The following is a 6,033-nucleotide window of genomic DNA, read 5'->3' as shown; positions in this document are numbered from 1 at the left end:
CTCACCAAGTCATAGAGCTGACTTTAGGCCAGGCACTGTTCTCATCGCTTGACGTACAGTATGTAGTCTCACCTCACTGCTGAGACTGGAAGGAAGGGGACAGGGCACAACCATTAAAAGAATGACACTACCATTAAGAAGAACATGATACAGTAAGTCCCCTACATACGAACCTTCAACTTGCAAACTTTCAAAGATACGAACATGTGTTCTCATGTCCAATCATATGTTAGTTCACGTGTCTGGCATACATTGTCACATGCCTGCATCCCCTACAAGTGGTTTTGCTATTGTGTACTTTACTGTACAATACTGTATAGAGTACGGAAGTACGGTATCTTTATTTCAAGCCCAGGATGTCTGGAAGCAAGCTTAAAAGCAATGGTGATGTAGCTGGTACTACTATACTTTTCAAGGTACTGTACTGTAAGATTTAAATGTTTTTTAAAATTTTTTGTGTTTGTTTTTTATGTATTATTTGTGTGTAAAGTACTATAAACCTATTACGGTATAGTACTGTATAGCCGATTGTGTTAGTTGGGTACCTAGGCTAACTTTGTTGGACTTACAAACCAATTGGACTTACGAATGTGCTCTCAGAACTCGTGCGTGTGTAGGGGGCTTACTGTACAACAAAAACTGATTAGAACCTACTAGGCCCAAGATGGAGGAAGATTCGACTTCCAGTAGAGCCTCATTATACGCTCATTGTAATACATCAGCTAAAGTGACACATCCACAGGCGCCATGACAGTTCCAACGCTGACCACAAAAGGCCAAAAAGTGGGCAGTGGCCCAATTCCTGGAAATCCCTGCCCCTTCTCTAAGACAGAATATTCCTCCCACTCATTAGCCTATGAAAGTACCCAGCCCATAAAAACTAACCACCCCTGCACTCTGGGGCCTCTCGCCTTCTGAGACAGCCCACGCTCTGTCTACAAAGTGTAGATCTCTCTAAATAAACTTGCTTTCACTTTACTATAGCTCACTCTTGAATTCTTTCCTGCACAAAGGCAAGGACCCTTCCTTGAGAGCCTGTACCAGGGACTCACCTGAGACGTGGGACATGACCATCCCCTCATGTCCCATCTTTCCTACAACACTGGGAGGAAAGTATTGTTATCCATGTCAGGGGTCAGCTAACTATAGTGCATAGGCCAAATTGAGCCTATGGCTTGTTTTTGTAAATGAAATTGTATTGGAATACAGCTACTCCCATTTGATTTTTGTCTATGTTTTCCTACTATAACTGCAGAATTGAGTATTTACAACAGAGATCGTTTTTCCTGCAAAGCCTAAAATATTTATTATTTGGTCGTTAACAGAAAATGTTTGCCAACCCCTGATCTACATGATACCTATGAGGAAAATGAAGCTCAAGGAAGTTCAATAATATCTCAGTGTCACTCAGCTAATTACTGCCAGGACCAAGATACAAATAATATCTACCTTACTTTTAGCCCATGTTCTTTTCATTTCTCCAAATCAGAACTCAAAGAGTAAGACCCCAACCTCTAACAAAGTATATCGTATGTGTGACACATTACAAGCTGAGAAAGATGTAACATGAAAAGCTTTGCTATTATTTTTAAGACACATTATGAGACATAACTATTGGATTCCTTAAACTAAAGAACATTCTACTGTAAGTTACCTTTTTCCTTCAACTTCTAGTTCAACTGTACAGTAAAAATTATGAGACAGACCATTTAAAAAAAAACTCGTGAAATTTCACAGCAAAATTGCCATTAGGTTTCACTGTATAACTTTCACATTAAAACATTCTAAAATATTTGATGTGTGATATGGTACCACCTCTCTGAACTTGCTAGCTTCCTCCCATCCTAGAGAGAGGGGAAAGAAAACATGTGCTTAAAATAAAAGCCTAACCTATTCTTCATTTTTAGCATGACTTTTGTTTTAAATGTCAGTTTCTCTTTCAAATTCTCTTTTGCTTAACTCCTTAACCACTGGATTAGCTGAGGCAGGGGGCTTCGAAGGGATGTTTTATAGGTGCCTAATGGAAGAAAGTGCTCTGGAAGAAATGCTCTCACTGCCCACACCACCTCACCCATTGGTGATGTGAAGGTATGAGGTGTTAAAGATGGAGACCAGAACAGGGTGGCAGGCTGGCTCAAGCCACACCAGGGACAGCAAAGGCAGCATCTTCCCAAGACCCCATTCTTTCCTAGACAGAGTCCAGCAGTTTTATGGAGGAAAAGTAAGGAAAACCTAGAGGATTTGTCCTTGGTATGCTCAGTGGCAAGGAGGATCTGGTTCATTGTTTCTTCCTGTGAATCCCCAAGAAACATGTCTGACTCTGTGGAAAGACAACTTCTCTAATGTTTACAAAAAGGCATAGAGATTCAACCGTCTTTTGGAAGGAGTCAGCAGAGGAAGAATGAATATAGACAGCGTTTTAAAGTGATATCCCTACCATGGAAAGAGAAAGGAGGGAGATGAAACCAATGTGGTGGAAGTTAAGAACGGTGAAATAATTTGAAGTCTGTGAAATCTTAAATAAGAGTTCACAGAGGGGGACTTCCCTGGTGGTGCAGTGGTTAAGAATCCGCCTGCCAATGAAGGGGACACGGATTTGAGCCCTGGTCTGGGAAGATCCCACATGCTGTGGAGCAACTAAGCCCGTGCACCACAACTACTGAGCCTGCGCTCTAGAGCCCGCAAGCCACAACTACTGAGCCCGCATGCCACAACCAGTGAAGCCCACACACCTAGAGCCCGTGCTCCGCAACAAGAGAAGCCACCGCAATGACATGCCTGCGCACAGCAATGAAGACCCAACACAGCCATAAATAAATAAATAAATAAATTTTAGAAATTAAAAAGACAAAACAAAAAAGAGTTCACAGAGGAAGCTACTAACATAAAAGGAAAATAAGAGCCTCAGTTGCCACTCTAATAATACATTAAGAAGAGTTAGCAAGACACTGAAAATGGAAAGAAATTTCCCCTTAATGTCATTTATTTTTAAAAAGTTTCATTGAAGTATAACTGACATACAATAAACTTTACATATTTAAAGCATACCTTTTGAGAAGTCCTGACATATGTATACATCCTTGAAACCATCACTGTAATCAAGTAATGAATATATCCATCACTGTCAAAAGTTTCTTCATGCCCTTCTATAATTCCCTCCTCCCGATACTACCCCTTCTACCCCCAGGCAACCATTGATCTGTCATATAAATTAGTTTGTGTTTCCTTGAAATTTATATAAATGGAACACAGTTTTTGTCTGCTTTCTTTCCCTCACCACAACTATTTTGAGATTCACCTATATTATAGCTCATAATGTAGCTTTATGCCTCTTTTTGGCTGAGTAATGTTTCATTGTATGGATATACCAAGGTTTGTTTATCCCTTCACCTATTAATGGACATTTCAGTCATATCCAGTTTGGGGCTATGACCATTCATGCTCAAATCTTTGTAGGACATGTGCTTTTATTTCTCTTGGTAAACAACTATGAATCAAGTAGCTGGATCACATGGTGCATGTTTATTTAAATTTTAAAGAAACCATTAAATTTTTCCAAAGTAGTTGTACCACTTTACATTCCCACCAGTATGGGGATTCCAGTGGCTCCCCACCCTCACCAACATTTGGTATGGTTAGTCTTCTTAATTTTAGTCATCCTAATAGATGTGTAGTGGTATTTGTTTGTTGCTTTTTTTTCTTTTTTTTTGCAGTACACGGGCCTCTCACTGTTGTGGCCTCTCCCGTTGCGGAGCACAGGCTCTGGACGCGCAGGCTCAGCGGCCATGGCTCACAGGCCCAGCCACTCTGTGGCATGTGGGATCTTCCCAGACCGGGGCACGAACCTGTGTCCCCTGCATCGGCAGGCGGACTCTCAACCACTGTGCCACCAGGGAAGCCCTTCTTTGTATTTTTAAATTACATTTCCTAATGACAAATGATACTGGATATATTTTCATGTGCTTATTTGCCCTCTGTAAATCTTCTTTGGTCAAGTGTCTGTTCGTGTCTTTCGCCCATTGTTTGGCTGGGTTGTTTGTGTTCATTTTAACGAAATCCAACTTATCAAGTTATTCTTTTGTGGATTGCATTTTGGTTTCAAAGCTAACAAATCTTTGGCTAACCCGAAGTCACAAAGGTTTTTACTTATGTTTTCTTTTAGAAGATTTATAGTTAGGTCTATGATCCATTTTCATGATTGTATACAGTGTGAGTTGTGGATTTAATTTTTTTTGTTTTCCATATAAATATCCAATTGTTTAAAAGGCTGTTCTTTTTACACTGACTTGCTGTTACACCTTATCAAAAGTCACTTGTCCGTATATATGTGGGTATACACCCATCCTCTCTGTTCTGGCCCATTGATCTATTTGTCAATCTTTATATCAACAGCACAGAGCCTTGATTACTGTAGCTTTATAATGAATCTTGAAATTAAATTGTGTTAGTTCTCCAACTTTGTTCTTTTTGTGAAAGTTGTTTTGTCTATATTATATCCTTTGCATTTGCATGTAATTTTAGAATTACCTTGCTAACTGCTTAGGTTTTGACTGAGATTGTTAAATCTATAGATCAATCTGGAAAGAACTGATAACAATACTAAGTAGCTTACTCATGAATACATCTCTTCATTTACCTAGGTGTTCTTTAATTTCTCCCAGCACAGTATTATAATTTTCAGTATATAGATCTTTCTCATCTTTCATCAGATTTGTCCCTAAATATTTAATTTTTTGATGCTATTTGAGATCTTTTTATTTCATTTCTGGTTGTCCCTTGCTAGTATACAGAAATACAATAGAATGTTTTTATTGATCTTGTATCCTGCAAACTTTCTAAACTTACTTGTTAGTTCTTGTGGGTTTTTTTGTGGATTCTGTCAGATTTTCTACATAGTTGATCATGTTTCTGTAATAAAGGTTTTACTTATTCCTTTCCAATCTAGATGCTTTCTTTATTCATTCATTCATTTATTTTTCTTCTTATTGTACTGTCTAGAAGCTCCGATACAATGTTTAATAGAATGGTGAGAGCAGAATCTTTGACGTCTTCCTGATCTTATTCCTATGGATCATTTTAAAAGCAGATTTTAAAGTAGAAAGAAGAAAAATGCAAGAAGCAGGACAATATCATTGAAGTAAAAAGTTTTAATAAAGGAGGAAAAAAGGACTAGGGCAAGGGAAAAACTAGCAGGTAGGGGCAGGATTTAGATCAATTCTGTGGAAAGTTCAAGCATTGTTCCAGCACTTGGAGGAATGTGATGTAGGTAAACAGTATTTGTAATGTCCATAGCTGGGCACCAGTGCAGATGAGCTATAGAAAGATGCCCACAACCTGGCCCCTCTAGTGATCATGGATGTGTCTTTCCAACACAATCTTGCATCATAATGGTGGAGACTCCATTTTGACACTCACAGTAATAATTTATTTACCAGCCAGTGAGATTAAAAATATGTCTCAAATCCTTAGTTGCAATCTCTAGGTTGCTGGGACCTGACCTAACTTTTGGACATTACTGAGAAATAAAAGCACACATGGATAAAGTAACCCAAAACGAAGTAAATATATCCACACCCTAGATCCAACATGAACTTATTTCTTACCCAGCAGAGCTTGATTATTGATTTTTTTCTCCAATGTTCTATATGATAGTACCCTATGAAAAACAGGTTAAGTTTAAGTTAAAATAATTCTTCTTGGAACTGAATCATCAATCAAAACACAGGCAAAGTCTCCTGCTCTTTGCAGGGATTTTGCTGTATGCATCTCTTTGTATTATGACATGCGACCTCAAACATCATCAATTCGTGTTCATGTAGGCAAGTAAACCTGATGCCACAAAAAGAGCGCTCAACCAGGAATCAGAAGATTTGGACTCTAAGTTCATAAGACTCATAAAAAAGAAAAAACAAAAAAACACAGAACAAATACAGAGAGGCACACCTGAGCAGTGGGAAAGGACACTGAAATCCCCAGAGTCAGAGGGGGAAGGGAAGGAGACTGAGAATGACGACAGAAGGGGTCATGAATACT

General features: G+C 38.8%; 1 long non-coding RNA gene across 3 annotated transcripts in view; it reads right to left on the bottom strand.

The window, feature by feature from the left end:
* LOC149749564 (uncharacterized) overlaps window positions 1-6,033 on the bottom strand; it is a 261,984-nt gene that overhangs the window by 141,294 nt on the left and 114,657 nt on the right. For all 3 annotated transcript variants that reach the window (XR_016392662.1, XR_016392664.1, XR_016392663.1), the window contains exon 3: window positions 6-85. This is a non-coding gene — a long non-coding RNA (uncharacterized LOC149749564). The remainder of the gene's footprint in view (window positions 1-5; window positions 86-6,033) is intronic.

This window comes from Delphinapterus leucas, chromosome 3 (genome assembly GCF_059928025.1).
Source record: "Delphinapterus leucas isolate spDelLeu-1000000601 "Yukka" chromosome 3, BTC_Dleu_Yukka2, whole genome shotgun sequence".
NCBI lineage: Eukaryota > Metazoa > Chordata > Mammalia > Artiodactyla > Monodontidae > Delphinapterus > Delphinapterus leucas.
The sequence above is the reverse complement of the archived record's forward strand: the minus strand, read 5'-3'. Positions and strand labels throughout refer to the sequence as shown.